The sequence below is a fragment of the Callorhinus ursinus genome, unplaced genomic scaffold (assembly GCF_003265705.2).
Source record: "Callorhinus ursinus isolate GAN/ISIS: 27379988/994484 unplaced genomic scaffold, GSC_fseal_2.0 scaffold4, whole genome shotgun sequence".
Classification (NCBI taxonomy): Eukaryota; Metazoa; Chordata; class Mammalia; order Carnivora; family Otariidae; genus Callorhinus; species Callorhinus ursinus.
In genome coordinates, this window is record NW_027397066.1 from 32608306 (window position 1) to 32628307 (window position 20002).

The window sequence follows — 20002 nt, forward strand, 5'->3', positions numbered from 1 at the left end:
GCGGCCGCGCAACAGATTGCAGCGACTCAAGATCCCAGCCGCCCGCCTGCAGAGCATGCGCGCGCTCCGCGCCTGCCCAGTGCGTCGGAGGAGGCGGGGCGGGCGCGAGCGACACGCTATTCGTGGGGGCGCAGAGCTCTGGGGTTGCAGTTCCGGTTGGGAGGGGTGGGGCCGAGCGCTGTGAAGTGAAGAGGGCGAGGCCGGGTGTTTGTTGAACTGGCCCGCGTAACCTCTGTTTCGTCTTTGGTAAACAATGTCCTTTGCTGTGCGTCTCCTTTTGCCTGATTTGGTGGCTTCCTCTGACCTGAGTCCTTAGAATATCGAGGGAAGAAGTAGAGGTGGGCGCAAGTTCGTGTCTGCTGAGAAACAGTACCCCTGTAGAGTTGTGGGGTTTTTTGTGTGTGTTTGGTTTGTTTTGGGGTTGTTGGGGGGTTTTTTTGCTCACTTAGGCCCGGGTGAAAATTGGAGATGAGAATTTAGTCCGATGCACAAAAGTATGTCAAATGTAGCAGTTATTGAACCACTTTACCCTCCCTAACGTTTTTGCACCCGGAAAGCTGTCTAAAATTAAGCTCAAGAGAAATATTAAAGGGAATCGGTCACCAACCATGGCTTGCTGGTCCGGAGATAGTGAAGAATGGGCAGGGGGGAAGCTTTGTTGAGCGGCACCCCTAAGCCTTTGTTGCTGTAATAAGGATACTATTTGGGAACTAAGAACCTCACTTCTTTTGGACCTAGTTTGGTGCTTCCTACGCTCCCGTTCTGACATTCTTAGTTTCCCAGCTAAACCTTTGGAGCCCTGGAAATTTCCCAATTTGGCAAAACTTAGGGCTACTCTTTTTTTTGTTTGTTTTTTTACGAGAGAGAGAGAGAGAGAGCGAGAGCACAGAGGAAGAGGGAAAAGCAGGCTCCCTGCTGATGCGGGGATCGATTCCTGGACCCTGAGATCATGACCCGAGCCCAAGGCAGACGCTTCACGGCTGAGCCACCCAGGCGCCCCAGGGCTACTCTGTTTTAGGTCCATGAATTAACAAACTTTAATTAGAACAGGGCCAGTGGCAAAATAAAAGTGTAAGTTCCAAACAAAGATTTCACAAAGGCATATCCTCTGCCTATCTTGCAGAAGAGGTGAAAGTTAGCTGTAAAAAAAGTCTTCCTTACTCTGACTTGGATGACCTTTTCACCTTTCTGAATTACTACCCAGCCACTTAGTAAATCCTCTCACCTGAGTCACCTTCAGCAAATTAGTAATATAATCTACAAGATCTTTTTAATGTACGTGGAATGTTGCACAAAGATAAAGATTTCTAGAAAATTAAAGGTTTCTGGTAAAACTCAAAGTGTTTCCTTGTTAACAGATTATAAGTAAATAGAAGTCAAACTTCTTGGCTGTTCATCTGCCATCTTGAACTCTATTTACTCAAATTTAGAGAACTTGAGGTGGAATCTAATGCCCTAATGAAGTTCATGTGCTGACACTATAGCAGAGGGTTTTTAATTTGTGGAACTTTAATTGTGGAACATCTTACATGCTTGGGTGCACTCACGTGCACAGATGTGTTTGAGAACACTTTAAAACAGTAATGTCACAAAACTAGAATTGTATGGGTTGTGGCAAAATTATCGATACTTGCTTTATAAAGTATATTACAGGAAAATTAAGATGTTAGGATCCTTGGTAGGCAGCTGCCAAGGTAACCTCCAATGATTCTCACCTCTGGAAATGTAGTCCCCTCCAGCCTTTTGAATCAAGTCTAGTCCCATCCATAGAATACAGCTGAAGGTGTGTGACTTCTGAGACTAGGTCATAAAGGCACTGATTGCAGCTTTCCACCTCATTCTTTTGGATTGCTTGCATTGGGGAAGTTAGTGTACACACCACTCCACTCGAGCAGCTCTTTAAGGGGACCATGTGGAGAGGAATAAGAGCCTCCACTAACGGCTGCACCACCTTGCTAGCCATGTGAGTGAACTACTTTGGGCTGATCTTGTAACCCCAGCCAAGCATTAGATGACTGCATTCCTGCCCAGCATCTATTTGCAGTCTCATGAGAGAAAGGGCCAGCTTTATACCCACAGACAGTGATATGGGATCTTACATGGTTTATGCCCAATCGTAAAGTTCAACCTTTCTAACCTTTAAACAATAGAAAAACAAAAAGTGTGTGTATGATTCTATACGTAATTTGAAGAATAACAGAATTCCTACCGTAGTACCTGGAACATAGTAGATACTGAATAAATACTTTTTAAATTATTTTTTATGTATTTGGGGGAGGGCAGCAAAAGCAAGTTTTATTGAGTGATAGTAAAGTTTATTGAGAGTATGAAGCTCCCAAAGAGGGAGGGGACCCAAGAGGGTTGCCCAATAAATACTTTTTTAAAGATTTATCCATTTTAGAGAGAGAGTGGGTACAACTGCACTGGTCGGGAGGGGCAGAGGGAGAAAATCTTCAAGCAGACTCCCTGCTGAGTTCAATGCCCAAGGGAGGGCTCAATCCCATGACCCATGAGATCATGACCTGAGCAAAAACCAAGAGTCGGATGGATGCTCAACCAATTGAGCCACCCAGACGCCCCTGAATAAATATTTGCTGAATGGACACATAAAATTAAAGACACACCATTTAGAAAATACTGGGAATAAATATTGATAAAGAAGTAACACCATAATATATGAAGGACTCATACTCATCAGTAAAGAAGATATTAATGCCTCTAATACTTGTGTAGGTATAGAGTAGGAACTGAAGGTTTACACACAAAAAGGAGATACAAATAACTAATATTTGAAAATCGTCAATGTTGGGTGCATGGGTGGCTCAGTTGGTTAAGTGTCTGCCTTTGGCTCAGGTCATGATCCCAGAGTCCTGGGATCAAGCCCCGCATCAGGTTCCTTGTTAGGTGGGGAGCCTTCTTCTCCCTCTGCCTGCCGCTCCCCTTGCTTGTGCTCTCTCTCTTTATCTGTCAAATAAATAAAATCTTAAAAAAATAGAAATCTTCAATCTCATCAAAATGTAAATTAAGGGCGCCTGGGCGGCTCAGTTGGTTGGGCGACTGCCTTCGGCTCAGGTCATGATCCTGGAGTCCCAGGATCAAGTCCCGCATTGGGCTCCCTGCTCAGCGGGAAGTCTGCTTCTCCCTCTGACCTTCCCCCCCTCTCATGTGCTCTCTCTCTCTCATTCTCTCTCTCAAATAAATAAATAAAATCTTTAAAAAAATGCAAATTAAGGGGTGCCTGGGTGGCTCAGTCAGTTAAGCATCCAACTCTTAATCTCAGCTCAGGTCTTGATCTCAGGGTCCTGAGTTCAAACCCTGCATTGGGCTCCATGCTGGGTGTGGACCCTACTTTAAATAAATAAATAAATACAGAAATACAGAAATAAATGCAAATTAAAGTAAACTTTCCTTTTAAAATTATTACTTTATGGAGATGTTAAAGATTTTTTATTTTAAAGTAATCTCTACACCCAACATAGGGCTCAAACTCACAACCCTGAGATCAAGAGTTTCATGCTCCACTGACCAACCCAGCCAGATGCTCCTGGAGATATTTTTAAATAGGAGTATTTAATATTGGTACTGTTAGCTCTACTGGTAGAAATTTTAAGTTGGCAGTCAGCTTTTTGGAAATCAATTTGGCAATATATATGAAGTTCTATAAAAATCTCATCTATTAGCTCAATTTCACTTTTAGGAACTTAAGTAATTTAAAAGTTAATAACATTATAAAGATATTAATTGCATTTATATGATGGAATAAAAACATGGAAATAACCTATGTGAACAATGGTAATGGAATAGATAACTTTGTTGCATTGTATGTTAGGATCTAAGAAACTTGAGTATAGAAGTAATTTAAAATAGATTTTAAGAAAGTTAATCACATTTTATATGATGGAGAAAATATCTAGAAATAATCTAAACATGTAATGGAATGGATGAATATGTTAAATTATGTGTTAGGGACTAACAAACTTGAAAGTTTCTCCCCTTTCTGAACCAACCCTACTTTGATTCTTGATCTAGAAGAAGAAAGTGTTCGTAAGTAATATATGCTTTATATATTCATAAAAGCATTCTGGAAGATATTCCTAAAACTACTGACATTGGTTACTGGGGGGAGGGGGTGCAGGTGGAGTGAAGTAAGTGGTGAGAGACTTCTTTATGACTTTTTTTTTTTAAGATTTTATTTATTTATTTGACAGAGAGACACACAGCGAGAGAGGGAACACAAACAGGGGGAGTGGGAGAGGGAGAAGCAGGCTTCCCGTGGAGCAGGGACCCCGATGCGGGGCTCGATCCCAGGACGCTAGGATCATGACCTGAGCCGAAGGCAGCCGCTTAACGACTGAGCCACCCAGGCGCCCCTTCTTTATGACTTTTTACCCTTTTGTATGGTTTGAATTTTTACATATCCAATACATTAGTTTTGCAATGAAAATAATATTTTTTTTTACCTTTTTTTGTGTTTGTATTAGGCTGCCTGTCTGTATACAGGCTACCATAACAGAATACCACAGACTGGATGGCTCAAACAACAGAAATTTATTTTCTCAAACTTCTGGTGGTACAAAATCCAAGATCAAGGTGCCCACAGGGTTGGTTTCTGGTGAGATCTCTCTTCCTGGCTTACAAATGGCCACCATCTGGCTGTGTCCTCACATGGCCTTTCTTCTGTGCGCAGGCCCTCCTAATGTCTCTTCTTATAAGGATGCCAATGCTCTTGAATTAGGGCTTACCCTTATGAACTCATTTAACTTTAATTACTTCCTTATAGGCCCTATCTCCAAATATAGTCACATTGGGTGTTGGGGCTTCAATATATGAATCTGAGGAGACATAATTTAATCCATAGGAGTGGTTATATATATATATAACATGAAATTTACCATTCTAACCATTTTTGAGAATACAGTTCTATGGCATTAAATATATTCATGTTGTGTAAAAATCACCAACATCTATTTCAGGAACTTTTTCATCTTTCCAATTAAAACTCTGTGCCTGTTAAACACTAATTTCCCATTCCCCCTTCTCCCCAGTCCCTGGCAACCACTATTCTACTTTATGTCTCTGTAAATTTGACTACTCTTGGAACTTCATATAAATAAATCACAGAAAGGTGCTTGGCTGGCTCAGTCAGAAGAACATGTGACTTTTGATCTTGGGGTTGTGAGTTCGATCCACCTTTTCAGGTGTAGAGATTACTTAAATAAATAAGACTTAAAAAAATAAATGAATCATACAATATTTGTCCTCTTGTGACTGACTTATTTCACTTAGCACAATTTATTTTTTTTAAAGATTTAATTTTTTGAGAGAGAGGGAGGGGGAGGGAGAAAGGAAGAGAGAGGGCGCCTGGGTGGCTCAGTTGGTTAAGCGACTGCCTTCGGCTCAGGTCATGATCCTGGAGTCCCGGGATCGAGTCCCACATCGGGCTCCCTGCTCAGCAGGGGGTCTGCTTCTCCCTCTGACCCTCTTCCCTCTCGTGCTCTCTGTCTCTCATTCTCTCTCTCACAAATAAATAAATAAAATCTTAAAAAAAAAAAAAGAAAGGAAGAGAGAGTCTTAAGCAGACTCCACAGGACATGGGGCTCAATCTCACAACCCTGAGATCATGACCTGAGCCAAAACCAAGAGTCAGATGCTTAAACTGATTTCACCACCCAGGCACCCCTCACTGAGCATAATTTAAAGTCATCCATGTAGCTTATAGCAGAATAGCCTTCCTTTTCAAGGCTGAATAATCTTCCATTGCATGTATACACTACATTTTGTTTATTTGTTCATCTATTGATAAAAACTTGGGTTGCTTCCACCTTTTGGCTTATTGTAAAACTTCTGTGAATATGGGGGAGTACAAATATCTATTCAAGTCAGTGCTTTTAATTCTTTTAAACATATACCCAGAAGTGAAATTGCTGGATCTTATGGTTATTCTATGTTTAATTTTTTGAGGAACCATCATACTGTTTTCCACAGTAGCTGCACTATTTTACATTCCTACCAGCAGTGCATGAGGGTTCCAGTTCCTCCACATCCTCACCGATACTTGTTACTTCCTCTTTTTATTTATATTATTCATCCTAATGGGTATGAGGTGGTATATCATTATAGCTTTGATTTGCATTGTCCTGATAATTAGTGATGAAAATCTTTACACGTGCTTATTGGCAATTTGTATGTATCTTCTTTAGAAAACTGTTCAAGTACTTTGCCCATTTTTTAATTGGGTGGCTCGTTTTTTTGTTGTTGAGTTGTAGAAGTTCTCTATATATTGTGGATATTAATCCCTTATCAGATATATAATTTGCAAACATTTTCTTTCATTGCATGGGTTGCCTTTTCACTCTGTTGACAGTGTCCTTTGCACAAAAGTTTTAAATTTTGGGGCGCCTGGGTGGCTCAGTCATTAAGCGTCTGCCTTCAGCTCAGGTCGTGGTCCCAGGGTCCTGGGATCAAGCCCCACATTGGGCTCCCTGCTCAATAGGAAGCCTGTTTCTCCTTCTCCCACTCCCCCTGCTTATATTCCCTCTCTTGCTGTGGCTCTCTCTGTCAAATAAATAAATAAAATCTTTTAAAAAAATTTTTTTTAAAGTTTTAAATTTTGATAAAGTTCAGTTTATCTATTTTTTTTTCTTTTATTGCTTATGGTTTTGGTGTCATATCCAAGAAATCATTACCAAGTCCAATGAAGCTTTTCCTCTGTTTTCTTTTTTTTTTTAGATTTTATTTATTTGAGAGAGAGAGAGTGCACACACAGAGGCACAGGGAGAAGCAGACTCCCTGCTGAGCAGGGAGCCTGATGAGGGGCTCAATCCCAAGACCCTAAGACCATGACTGGACCCAAAGGCAGACACTTAACCAACTGAGCCACCCGGGCGCCCCCATCTGTTTTCTTCTAAGAGTTTTATAGTATTAGCTATTAAGTTTAAATCTTTGATCAATTTTCAGATGATTTTTTTAATATATAGTGTAAGGTAAGGGTCTAACTTCATTCCTTTGCATTTGGATATTCATTTTTCTGAGACCATTTGTTGAATGGTCTCAGAAATGTGTGACTTGAACACACAACTCTGAGATCAAGAAGTTGATCTTTTTCCCTATTGAATAATCTTGATGCTCTTGTCAAAAATCATCTGACCATATATGTGAGTGTTTACTTCTGGGTTCTCTATTCTATCATATTTGTTTGTGTGTGTGTGTGTGTGTGTGTCCATTTTTATGTCAGTACCACAATGTTTTTATTATGATTACTGTGGCTCTATAGTAAGTTTTGAAATCCAGAAATGAGAGACCTCCAACTTTTTTCTTCTTATTTTAAGATTGTTTTGACGATTCAGGGTCCTTTGAGAGTCCATATGAATTTTAGGAATGATGTTTCTATTTCTGCAAAAAATGTCATTGGGATTTTGATAGGGAGTGTGTTGATCTGTAGATCACTTTTGGTAGTATGGATGTCAAAATAATATAAAGTCTTCCAATCCATGAACACAGAATGTATGTCTTCATTTATTTGTATCTTTAAATTGTTTCAGCAATGTTTTCTAGTTTTCCGTGTAGTAGTTTTTCCCTTCCTTGGTTAAGTTTATTCCTAAACATTTTGTTCTTTTTGATGCAATTATAAATTGAATTGTTTTCTTAATTTTTCTTTTGGATTATTCATTGTATATAAAAATTCAACTGATTTCTGAGTGTTGATTTTGTATCCTGCAACTTTGCTGAATTTGTTTATTAGTTCTAACAGTTTTTTTGTGGAATCTTTAGGGTTTTCTACATATAAGATCATATCATCTGCAAACAGAGATAATTTTACTTCCTTTCCAATTTGGATGTCTTTTATTTATTTTTCTTGCCTAATGGCTCTAGCTAGGACTTCCAGTACAATGTTGAATAGAAGTCATCAGTGAATGAATCATGACTACCATACAACATATGGAAAAATGCTTATGGACCTATTGTTAAGGGGAAAAATGACACAACATGCACACGATAATTACATCTGGGTAAAGAATATTACACAGGTGAGTAAACACTTAAAAAAAGAATATTAAAAGTGTTAGGAAGTGAGATAATTCCTGATTTTACCATGTTTGAAAAAAAATTTTTTAAAGATTTTACTTATTTATTTGACAGAGAGAGAGAGAGAGAGAGAGAGAGAGAGAGAACACAAGCAGGGGAGTGAGAAAGGGAGAAGCAGGGCTCAATCCCAGGACCCAGGGATCATGACCTGAGCCAAAGGCAGACACCTAACGACTGAGCCACCCAGGCACCCCTGAAAAATTTTAAGATTTTATTTATTTTTTTAGAGAGAGTGTGTGTGTACACAAGTGAGGGGAGGGGCAGAGGGAGAGGGAGAAAGAGAGTCTCAAGCAGACTCCATGCTGAGTGCAGAGCCCAACACAGGCTCAATCCCAGGTCCCTGAGATTATGATCTGAGCCGAAATCAACAGTCAGATGCTCAACCAACTGAGCCACCCAGGCACCCTTCATGTTTGAAATTTTAAAAATATTTCAGCAGCTGAACTATAGTCTGAAATGAGCACATTAAGAATTACTGTGTTTTTTAATATTACTATTCTAAGGATATTGGGCTTTGTTCTTAAAACTAATCCATTCATTCCAAACAGTAGTTGAGATTGATGTTTTATCTCAAACCTGAAGGGTTTGCACCTATTAAAACATGTTACAAACTGTTAAAATGCCTGAGATAACTTGACGTTCAGAGAGGTCTATGTTTTTATGTTTTATCTTTTTAATAAAGTTCTCTACTCTTGGGTGTCTGGGTGGCTTAGTTGGTTAAGTGTCTGCCTTTGGCTCAGGTCATGATCCCGGGGTCCTGGGATTAAGTTCCACATAGGCTCCCCACTTGGTGGGGAGTCTGCTTCTCCCTCTCCCTCTGCCCCTTCCCCCTGCTTGTGCTCTCTCGCTCGCTCTCTCCCTCTCTCTCAAATATATAAATAAAATTTTTAAAAAAAAATCTCTACTCTTTATCATATTTACTTCCAAGTTTCATGAGTAGAAATTTGAATAAGAAAGACATTTCTTTGGGTTAGGAAAATGAAAAGCAAATTATTTGTCTGTTGACATTGGGGATAATGTTTATTAAGTGTGAGAAGCAGTGTGATAGCTTCAGTTTGGTTGCTGTTTGCCTTTCCACATTTCTTCCTTTTAGAAGATATTACTTACGTGCGCATGGCTGGCTCAGTGGGTAAAGCATGCAACTTCTTGATCTCAGAGTTGTGTGTTCAAGTCACACGTTGTTTGTAGAGATCACTTAAAAATAAAATCTTAGAAAAAATAGAAGCTATTATTTCATTCTCTGGAACACGTTAAACACACACACACAAATAAAACTAGGGTTTATTGAGTTCTAACAGTTATTAAGCTATGTCTGTTTTTATTCCCCAATATCTAACTCCTCACCAAAGTATTTCAGTCTCTTTAAAGTTTAAAAGATATCATCTTCTTTGAAAAGGAGCAAGATGGCAGAGGAATAGGAGACCTGGATTTCGTCTGGTCCCAGGAATTCAGCTGGATAGGGATCAAACCATTCTAAACACCTACGAACTCAACAGGAGAATGAAGAAAAGAATAGCAACAACTCTCTGAACAGAAAAGCGACCACTTTCTGGAGGTCACTCACTCACTGTGACTATGGACAAGTTGTTTGAACTCCGAGGGCCTCAATTTCCTCATCTGCAAAATGGAGATGAAGATACTACATTTGTCCTAAGTACCAAATATGAAGCCAATCCGACATAAATTCCTTTACCTTGCAGATTGAGCAACAATCTCTCATTATGATATACTCCCATAAATCACACAGGATTGCATGGTAGGAACAGCAGAGCTCTCTGCCTTTAATTCTGTTTCTGTGTGTTCGTGTGAGTGTGCGCTCCCACACGCAAACAACGAAAAGAGAGAAAAAGAAATGGGGCTGCCGTCTACCTTCTAAAGTCCTTTTAACTAAAAGTGACTAGTGTTAAAAAAAAAAAAAAAGATCATCTTCGGAGCACCTGGGTGGCTTAGTCAGTTAAGCAGCTACCTTCAGCCCAGGTCATGATCCCTGGGTCCTGTTTCTCCCTCTCCCCCACTTGTGCATGCACTCTCTCTCTCTCTCTCAAATAAATAAATAAAATCTCTAAAAAATTTTGGAAATAAAAGATATCATCTTCTGCTATCAGAATATTCTTTCTCCTAATGTGATATGTAGAATTGTAAATCTTGAAGGGACCCCAAAGCATTACAGGAGGATTTTAAGTACTCATTTCCTGGCTATTATATTACCTCTTTATCTGACTAAATCCACAGACTTCTAGCTTCAGCCACATTCTAAAATGCCACCTATTTAACTTTCCCTTGCTACTGGAAATCAACTTTAAATTGTTAAAAAGAATCTAAATGCCAAATTAATGGGAGATTAAAATAGATGAAAGGATATTCTTTCCTGAACTAGGCTTTAATCTAGGATCAACTATGACTAGAAATCCTTTGGCTCTGGGAAGGAGGCTGCGGACCTGGAGGAGGAAAGACAATTAGAAACTAAACTGGGAAATCAGGGATACTCTGGAATGTTCATAGATTCAATCCCATAGGCAACAACCCACACATTTAATTAAATGGTACAATTTATATTAAAATGCTCTGTAAACAATAATGAACTAGACTATTAAAAAACCAACTAATTCAGGGCGCCTGGGTGGCTCAGTTGGTTAAGCAACTGCCTTCGGCTCAGGTCATGATCCTGGAGTCCCGGGATCGAGTCCCGCATCGGGCTCCCTGCTCAGCAGGGAGTCTGCTTCTCCCTCTGACCCTCTTCCCTCTTGTGCTCTCTATCTCTCATTCTCTCTCTCTCAAATAAATAAATAGAATCTTTAAAAAAAAACCAACCAATTCTGAATGATTTGTAATATTAGTCTTATACACATATTAGCAAGTCTCTACCACACATGATGCACTTACAGTTCTAATTATACGAAACGGTTTGAAAGGAGTCCAGCTCTAATCATTGTATCAGGGATTGTTTCATTTTAAGTGAAAAGGGGTCCTGTTTTTGAGCCCACAGCTAAGAATACATGATACTAAAGACTACCCTCCCCTGGGAACCTGGCTGGCTCAGTCAGTGGATAGTGGGACTCTTGATCGCAAGGTCGTGAGTTCAAACCCCACACTGGGTGTAGAGATTACTTTATAAAAAAATTTAAAAAAAAAAGACCTACCCTCCCCTAACCCATTCTGTGTTTGAAGAAACATCAGCTTTTGGAGTCTATCCCTTCCTCATTGGGTCTAGTGAGAGGTACCAGTTAAGAAAACACAAACCCCTACCATTATCCCCTCCCTCCTATAAGGGAAGACAGGAACAATGAAAGTTGCATTTTAGAGGGAATACAGTGTTCTAAAGAGAGGGCATTCTCTTTCCTTACATTGTGAGGGAGAGTAGAGAATGTCCCCCTTCCCTAAGACCAGGAAGGGAGTTACCAAAAGAGTCGTTCATAAAGTAGAGGTCCTTGAACCCTCTGAACCATTACCTGCCTCAGTAAGTTGAGAATCCATGATTGCCTCTGGTCTAAAAATTGCTGAGCCATTCTCCTGGTGCTGCTAGGGAATAGAAAAAAAGAGACATGAGAGGGGTGCCCGGCTGGCTCAGTCAGTAGGCTCAGTCAGTAGGCACTTGATCTTAGGGTCATGAGTTCAAGCCCCACATAGGGCAGAGAGCTTACTTAAATAAATACATAAATAAAACTTAAAATATTTTTTAAAAAGACATGAGAAAGTGGGTAAAGCTGAGAGAGGGGGTGTCAGCTGAGTAGGGGGCAGTCTGCATACCTACTGTTTGGAATGGCAAGTTTCCCAAGACTCAAGTTGTGCTACATGGAATAGCAAGGCCCTAGAACTGCCCCATTACCACACAAGCACAAATGCACGTGCAATGCATACCCGTACCAGCTATGTATTATCTCCAGCTCAAATGGGCAAAAAAACCTCCAACTCCAAATTCTGAGAGAAAAACCAATTCGCCCAGCTTAGTGCACTCATGGTCCAACTAGCTAGGGACTGAAGAGCAATACTATGTGTGCGCAAACTCTTAGAGAAGGAGGCATTGGCAAGCTCATTTAAAGTGGATGGAAAGTGAATGAGAGACATTACAGCACAGTTTATCTGCAACCAATATTTTGATGATAACAATTTGGGAAACTGGCCCATTGTAAGATAAGATATGTTCCATTTCCTAAGTCTTCCATTTTGAGGTAATATTAAATAATTGCACTATAATATCAAATAAGGTTTATTTTTTTAAATGTCTATTTTTTTTAAAAGATTTTATTTATTTTTTGTCAGAGAGCGAGAGAGGGAACACAAGCAGGGGGAGTGCGAGAGGGAGAAGCAGGCTTCCCGCTGAGCAGGGAGCCCGAAGTGGGGCTCAATCCCAGGACCCTGGGATCATGACCTGAGCTGAAGGCAGACGCTTAATGACTGAGCCACCCAGGCACCCCTCAAATAATGTTTAATGTAAAATTAATTGCCATTATTACATGACTATAGTTGGCAAAAGTGGTTACATATTTTATCTTTCCGATAAATTATTTATGGAAGACACCCACCCCCCCAAAAAAAAACAAACCTCAAGAACAAAAAGAGAAAGTACTCATTTGGAATAACTGTCATTTTAGTTCATCATTATGTTCCCGACTTCCAGGCAAAATGTTTTTTGGACTGTAAGAAGGTACACGTATACAAGTAGTCATCATTATCAGCAACAATAGCAAACATCTATAAAGCACTTATAGAAGGTCAAGTCTTTCTGCTGCTGCGGTCATGGTTAAGTTCAAATAAACTGAGTGCCTTCTAAAAGGAAATGATTGTGTGGAGTGCTGGTGCTGGAACAAATGGGAATCCGTATTAAAAATCTTAAGTATGGGGGTAAATGGGTAGCTCAGTCGGTTGAGCGTACGACTCGATTTCGGCTCGGGATCCTGAGTCAAGCCCTAGGTCAGGATCTGTGCTGGGTGTGGAGCTGCTTCGGATTCTTTCTTTACCTCTCCCTCTGCCCCTCCCCCATCCCCCTTCCCACACAAAAAAGACTACTACTCAGTAATAAACGGGCATGGATTGTTGATGTACACAACATAGATAAATCTCAAATGTATTATGCTGAGTGAAAGAACCCCATATCAAAGGATAGGTACTGTAGTATTTCATCTATGACATTCTGATAAAAGTAAAAATATAGGGAGGTGCCTGGGTGGCTCAGTTGGTTGAGTGTCGGACTCCAGCTCAGGACATGATCTCAGGATCCTGGGGTCAGCTCTGTGTTGGCCGGCGATCAGCGGGGAGTCTGCTTCTCCCTCCCCCTCTGCCCCTCCCCCACTCATGCTCACGCTCTCTCTCAAATAAATAAAATCTTTTAAAAAGGTAAAACTAGGGGTGCCTGGGTGGCTCAGTCGGTTAAGTGTCTGCCTTTGGCTCAGGTCATAATCTCAGGATCCTGGGATCAAGCCCCACGTCCGGCTCCCTGCTTGTTGGGAAGCCTGCTTCTCCCTCTCCCACTCCCCCTGCGTGTGTTCCCTCTCTCACTGTGTCTTTCTCTGCCAAATAAATAAATAAAATCTTTAAAAATAAATAAATAAATAAAGTAAAACTATAGGAACAAATATAATGCATACAGATCAGTGGTTGCCAAGATTAGGAGTGGAAAAGGGCCATAGGGACAGCAGGAGGGAATTATTTCAGGTGTTGAATTGTTTTGTAGCCTGTCTGTGGTGGTGGTTACAAGAATCTACACATGCAAAAAAAAATCTATACGTGTATAAAATATCATAGATATGTACATTACACTGAAAACATAAATTGTTATGTATTTATTTGCCAGAAAAAATAATTATCTACATAAAGAGCTTCCTTGATGCTTTAAAAAACATTACCTTGTATTAACATATGTATAATCATAAGTATTAACATATGTATACATCCATGAAGCTAGAACCACAACCACAACCAAGAAAACTAATTTATTTATCACACCCACGTGTGCTTTTGTAATCCCTCCTTCCTCCTCATTCTAGCCCCTCTTCCCCAAGCAATCACTTCCTAGATTATTTTGCATTTTATAGACTTTTATATAAATGTATTCACACAACATGTACTCCTTTTTTGTTTAACTTCTTTCACTCAACATGCTTATTTTGAGATTTATCCCTGTTGTTTCATGTATCAATAGTTCATTCTTTTTTATTGCTGTGTAACATTCCATTGTAGGGTATACCATAATTTGTTTATCCATGAACTTCTCTGGGTTTTCAGTTTGAGCTATTAAAAATAAAGCTACTAGGAACATTTATGCTTTCATGTTTCTTATATAAATACCCAGGAGTGGAATGGTTGTGTAATATGGAAGGCACATATTTAACTTTTAAGAAACTGCCACACTGCCAAAGTACCATTTTACATTCCCATCAGCAACGTGTAAGAGTTAATTCCTTCTTATCCTTACCAATAATTGGTATGGTCAGTCTTTTCAGTTTTAGGCATAGGTGTGGAGTGTTACCTAATTATGGTATTAATTTGTATTTCCCTAATATCTAATAGTTTTCATGTATGTATTTGCTGTTATATACCCTCTTTGGTCAAGTAAGTCTAAAGATTTTAGTGAAGCAGCTTTCAAGAGGTATAAACATAAAGTTTAAACCTCCAAGTATTTACTATTTCCTCTAAGAACTCCTTTTACATATTTGTTTAAATGATAGCTTTATTGGGGTGCCTGAGTGGCTCAGTTGTTAAGCATCTGAAGGTCATGATGCCAGGGTCCTAGGATCGAGCCCTGAGTAGGGCTCCCTGCTCAGCAGGAAGCCTGCTTCTCCCTCTGCCTCTGCCTGCTGCTCCCCCCTGCTTGTGCTCTCTCTTTCTTTCTCTCTCTCTCTCTGTGTCAAATAAATAAAATGTTTAAAAAATAAATAATAGTGGGGCGCCTGGGTGGCTCAGATGGTTAAGCGTCTGCCTTCAGCTCAGGTCATGATCCCAGGGTCCTGGGATCGAGCCCCACATCGGGCTCCTGGCTCAGCAAGGAGCGTGCTTCTCCCTCTCCCTCTGCCTCTCTCCCTGCTCATGCTTTCTCTTCTCTCTCTCTGTATCTCTGTGTCTCAAATGAATAAATAAAATCCTTAAAAAAATAAAATAAAATAAAAATAAATTAAAAATAAATAATAGCTTTATTGAGATATGATTCATACATCATAAAATTCACCCTTTTAAAGTGTACAATTCAGGGCACCTGGGTGGCTCAGATGATTATGTAATGCATGAGTTTTGCATAGACATGTTTCCCAATTAGAGATTAAAACTATTAAAAAGACGGGGGAAAATAGTCTTTTCGACAAGTAGTATTGGGACAACTGGGTCTCCCCATGCAAATGAATGAAGCTGGACCCCTAGCTCATAATATATAAAAATTAATTCAAAATGGGTCATAGTTCTAAAAGCTAAAGCAATAAAACACATAGAAGAAAACATAGAGCCTGGGTGGCTCAGATGGTTAAGCGTCTGCCTTCAGCTCAGGTCATGATCCCAGGGTCCTGGGATCGAGTCCCGCATCGGGCTCCCTGCTCCTTGGGAGACTGCTTCTCCCTCTGCTTCTCTCTCTCTCTTTGTCATGAATAAATAAATAAAATCTTAAAAAATAAAAATAAAAAAATAAAGTGTACAATTCATAGTTTTTTGTATATTCGTAGATGTGTGCAACCATTACTACTGTCTACTCTCAGAACATTTTCATCACTGCAACAAGAAACCCTTAGTAAGAATCACTTTCCATGCACCTCCTTCTTCCGACCACTGGAAACCACTACTATACTTTCTGTTTCTGTGGATTTGCCTATATTGGCCCAGCAGTGGAATTGCTTGGGCATATGGTAACTCTTAAGTTCAGCATTTTGAATAATTATCAGACTATCTTCCAAAGTGGTTATGCCATTTTACAATCATAATAACAATGTATGAGAGTTCCATGCATTCCACATATATTCTACATTCTCACCAACTTGTTATTGCCTTTTGTTTTTTAGCCATCTTACTGGATATGAAGTGGTATGTCACTGTGATTTTGATTTGCATTTCCCTAATGACTAATTACGTGGGGCATCTTTGCATGTCCTTATTGGCCATTTGTATGTTTTCCTTGGAGAAATGTCTATTCATATCTTTCACCCATTTTTTAATCAAATTGTCTTTTTATTGTTGATTTTTAAGAGTCATTTGTATATTTTGGATTCAACTCCCTTATCAGTTATATCATTTGTAAGTATTTTTTTTATTCAGTGGATTATCCTTTTACTTTCTTGATAGTGTCCTTTGAAGCAACACTTCTTTGTCCTTTGAAGTGAAAGGCTTCAAAATTTTTAGTTTTGATAAAATTCAGTTTCTGTATTTTTTTCTTTTGTCACTTGTGTTTTGGTATCATACCTAAGAAACTATTGCCTAATCTGAGGTCATGAAAATTTACCCCTATGTTTTCTTCTATGTGTTTTATTGCTTTAGCTTTTAGAACTATAACCCATTTTGAATTAATTTTTATATATTATGAGCTAGGGGTCCAGCTTCATTCATTTGCATGGGGAGACCCAGTTGTCCCAATACTACTTGTCGAAAAGACTATTTTCCCCCGTCTTTTTAATAGTTTTAATCTCTAATTGGGAAACATGTCTATGCAAAACTCATGCATTACTTAATTTCTAAGCTTAGTACCATCTTACTTACTTAATGTCTACCAGAGTTATCTGTCATCTTATGACCTGAATATGAATAGTCATGGTTTTAGTTCGCTTTGACATCCAAGAGATGTCCAGGAAGTAAGCTATATTTGCTTTAAAAAAAAAAAAAAAACACGTTTCAGGGCGCCTGGGTGGCTCAGTCATTAAGCATCTGCCTTCAGCTCAGGTCAGGATCCCAGGGTTCTGGCATCGAGCCCCACATCGGGCTCCCTGCTTGGCGGGAAGCCCACTTCTCCCGCCCTCACTCCCCCCTGCTAGTGTTCCCTCTCTCTCTGTGTCTCTCTCTGTCAAATAAATAAATAAAATCTTTAAAAAAATGTTTCTTGGGGCACCTGGGTGGCTCAGTCGGTTAAGCGACTGCCTTCGGCTCAGATCATGATCCTAGAGTCCCGGGATCGAGTCCCACATCGGGCTCCCTGCTCAGCAGGAAGTCTGCTTCTCCCTCTGACCCTCTTCCCTCTCCTGCTTTCTATCTCTCATTCTCTCTCTCTCTCTAATAAATAAATAAAATCTTTAAAAAAAATGTTTCTTAGTACAGTAATAGTTCATATTATTCCCTAGAGACAAGAAAACGTTAACTCTTTACAGTGTTATTTAGTTCTATAGTTTCTTGTGTAAACCTATCATTTTTTTTATTTTTTTTTAAAGATTTTATTTATTTATTTGTCAGAGTGAGAGAGAGTGCACAAGCAGGAGGAGAGGCAGAAGCAGACTCCCTGCCCAGCAAGGAGCCTGATGTGGGGCTTGATCCCAGGCCCCTGGGATCATGACCTGAGCCGAAGGCAGACACCCAACCAACTGAGCCACCCAGGTGTCCCCATATATCATTTTTTAACTGCAAAGATATTGGTAGAACCTTTACTTATATCCAGTGATGACTTCATTAGAGCTAGAACGTGGGTTCTCCACCCAGCTTCAACGTTTAAACAAAATTTACATAAGTTAACAGACAATATTTGTGGTGGTTTTGTAGTGTATTAACTTAGTTAAACAAGAACTAAGTCCCAGAAATTTTCTTCCTTACATAGTACAGGTTAGCCTGGGCCACAAGAGACATTTTGGGCGAGGGTGAGATCTGGAAGGCAGAGGTGAAAAAGGAGCAATCTTTAAAAAAAAAAAAGTTTTATTTCAACATAATTCACTCTCCATCTAGCCATACAACTCACCCATTATCATCTTCTTTGTACACTCGAAGGGTCAGTGCGGCACAGCACCTACTGTTGCAGTTCACACACGTTGTCGGTGATTTCTTGGCTCACTTTGGAGGTGTGCGGCAGCAGCGGGGTCCAAAGCAACTCTATCTCCTGCTGGATCTCCTCCTTTAGCTTCTCCAACTCTGACTCCTGAGCCAGCTGCACATTTAGCTTCATAATGAAGGATACTAGCTTCTCTTGCAAGTTACCTGCATCACTGACGTTAAAGGCTTAGAGGTGGTAAGGGACCAAAGCAGATTCTAGCTTTTCCTCCTGAGTTCTAGTTTATCTTTGCTCTCCCCTACTTCACGTCCATTTTTCCCTCTGGACTGCCTGCTGTGCTGGCTTCAGGCCCAGCACCAGACACAGAAGCAAAAGCCAGACATAAACTATTTAACCAGTTCCCACAACTGCCTAAGGTCAAATGTTACATCATTACACACTTACAATCTTTGCAAATCCTCCCTGTCAATAAGTCATCTAAGTGTATAATTAATGAAGAGTCAACTGGCTATGCAACCTTCACCCCTAATTCCAAAATGCTTGTCTAGAGAGTCTTTTATCCAATCGTTTTTTGTGAGCTCTTGTTTCTTACAATAGTCAGCTCAAGATTATCACTTGGATTTTCCCCCATGGTCTGCTTTAGTATATCAGATAAACACCAAGACAGGATGAAATGGCCCAGGGATAAAAAATAAACTTTTAGGTCTACTGAATATAGGAGTACAATGTACAAGACTGGTTAAGCTTGCTAATCAGCCCCTTAGGGTGATAGAATTAATTTAAGGGATATGGAATGCCACTATAAAAGGGTAAAAATTAAAATGTGGTTAAAATTTAGAATGTATGATTTTAAAAATGTATGTCATTGAGGTATCTTTTTTACTTTAATATGTAATTAGTACAGATAAGGTTTTTAATAGAAATTTCTCACCCTACTGGGTAAAATTGAAAAGAGAATAATACATTAATTGACTCTTTGACCAGCACTAGTTGGAGATGTGAAATGAGAACTTTTAGAGTTACTAAGCCCAGCCTTCCCTGCTGCTATTGCAGAATTGGGTCCCTCATTTCAACCGATTATTCAAGGATATCAGGCAACCAACCTGGTTCACTGATAGCAGTTCCAAAACTCAGGGTCATGGAAAGCAGTGGCCCACCCAGTGTCCAGTAGATGGCAAAATTCTTGTGAAAGAAAAGAACAAGTTGGTCCAGGGGCCTAACTTATAGGCAGTATTCCTGGCAGTGATAGAATTAGATACAAATAGAAGTCCTATTCTCTGAGTGTCTACTGGCTCTTGGACTGTTATCAAGGGATTTGCAATCTGGCCTAGCAAGTGGGCCAAAAATCAGTGGATGGATAAAAGGGGTACTGCTCTTTAGAAATCTTTATGTAAAGTCCAAAGCAAACAAGAGTGAAACATGTTGCTGCTCACCAAAGAAACCTGATGCAAGGGATCAACAAGTTTGATCTCTCTCTCTCTCTCTTTTTTAAGATTTTATTTATTTATTTGACGGAGAGAGACACAGCAAGACAAGCAGGGGGGAGTGGGAGAGGGAGAAGCAGGCTTCCCACTGAGCGGGGAACCCGACGCGGGGCTCCATCCCAAGACCTCGGGATCACGACCTGAGCCAAAGGCAGACGCTTAACAGCTGAGCTCCTTGATCTCTTGAAGTGGCAACCTGGGTCCATGAAATGAGTTGACATTAGGGAATTCAAGCCATGCAGCAATGGACCTCATGACAAAAGTACCCGTGGTCTTCACTGAAACTCAGACTGTTAATAAAGTTTCTGTTTACAATTAGCCTTTGGTAGTATTCCCAGGGGGAGAAGGTCCAGCACATAGCTGGCCAGTAGATAATACTGACTCTTTATCTATTGCTCCAGGGGAACTTAGATGGATATTGAACGAACTTGATACATAGTCTGGGTTGGGTTTTGCACACCTCGGGACTGAAGCCACTGTCTTTAAAACTACCAAAAAGCTGGAACAAGAATATTGTGACCGTTTGGCCCTGTTAGTTACATTTCCTCAGATC

The 20002-nt window shown here is 40.0% G+C and overlaps 2 long non-coding RNA genes across 2 annotated transcripts; one reads left to right on the forward strand and one right to left on the reverse strand.

Annotated features, from left to right (window-relative positions):
- The first annotated feature begins 69 nt into the window (after window positions 1-69).
- LOC112835635 (uncharacterized) lies at window positions 70-10126 on the forward strand. The gene is made up of 3 exons (XR_003211273.2): window positions 70-338; window positions 7873-8027; window positions 9482-10126. It is a non-coding gene; the product is annotated as an uncharacterized lncRNA (long non-coding RNA).
- LOC141372592 (uncharacterized) lies at window positions 4696-18314 on the reverse strand. Its single transcript, XR_012377886.1, has 4 exons — window positions 17936-18314; window positions 11535-11604; window positions 9193-9293; window positions 4696-4832 (listed from the first exon to the last, which is right to left on the reverse strand). It is a non-coding gene; the product is annotated as an uncharacterized lncRNA (long non-coding RNA).
- Between the last annotated feature and the right edge of the window lie 1688 nt (window positions 18315-20002).